This window comes from Myotis brandtii, unplaced genomic scaffold, assembly GCF_000412655.1.
Source record: "Myotis brandtii unplaced genomic scaffold, ASM41265v1 scaffold187, whole genome shotgun sequence".
NCBI classification, from domain to species: Eukaryota; Metazoa; Chordata; class Mammalia; order Chiroptera; family Vespertilionidae; genus Myotis; species Myotis brandtii.
The window spans coordinates 2,567,529-2,568,739 of record NW_005356944.1 but is presented as its reverse complement, the minus strand read 5'-3'; positions in this window follow the sequence as shown (position 1 = coordinate 2,568,739).

Here is a 1,211-nt window from a genome sequence, read left to right as displayed (position 1 = left end):
CCCCGCCGGTCTCGTGCTTTGGGGCCCGTTGAGACGATGCATCGACCTCGGCACCTCGGCTGGGGCGTTGCGCATCCGCGGCCGCACCACTGGCCGGACGGCACTCTCGCCGAGAGGCGGCACCCTCCTCCCCCCCCGCCGGTCTCGTGCTTTGGGGCCCGTTGAGACGATGCATCCCCTCCAGGACCTCGGCTGGGGCGTTGCGCATCCGCGGCCGCACCACTGGCCGGACGGCACTCTCGCCGAGAGGCGGCACCCGGGTCCCCTCCTCCCTGCCTTGGTTTCCACTCTGTCCCCGCCGATGCCTGGGATGGGCCGATGGGGGGGGGAGAGGAAGGGCATGGAGTGTGAATCCTACAACCGGCAAACACAACCTCCCACTCTTTTAGGGAGGCTTTGGAGAAAGACAGTTGAAATGATGGTACCTTCTCTTCCTACCAAGGTTTGCATTCTGGCATAAAGGCACGGTGTAAACCCAAGGCATTATTTATTACCACTCTGGGCTGTCCTGCATGCAAACTCTGGGAGTTTTACGGACATTCTGTGCTTGGTTTCACAACATCCTTCCGGGACAAGCTCAAGTGCCAGGTAGCATTTTAAAGACGGACACTCAGAGCTCGTATGGTCGCTCTCACAGAGAGGAGAGCAGCACTCTGCAACAGCAGCATCTCACTAGCGAAGATTTGTTCCTATGGTATCACCCTCTTGCATTCCAGTCGTTGGGAAATAGTCTTTAATCTGATATCAGTTTTGTTCAGACTTCTTAGGTTTTCAGAGCACTGATAGCAAGGCCTTTACCAAAACTTTATCAGGTCTACAGCCTTCTTCTTAAGTCTTTTCAAACGACAGTAGGTATTTACAAGTCTCCCACACTGGCACCACCAGATGTGATCCCGTAGGCATCTGGGTCTCTGTAGGTATGGAAAAATGCAGCAGCTTGTTTATTTTGTTGTTAAGTTGGAAAGATTTTTGTCATTTGTCAGATGAAGTAAGCGTTGGGCCTCATGGCTATTTGCAGAATAAGTGCCTTTATTTTCTTTCCACTCATCCCTGTAGCCCACGGGAAACTTGGGGGCAAACAGAGAGAAGGAGGCCTCTTGCTGTAGGTCAACTTGGTCTTGCCCTTTATCTTAAGGTCCAGAGCCCCTTAACTAATTAGTCCTTATCTGAGCTGCTCACCTTCAGCAAACAAGTGCCTTCTACAGGTTTAA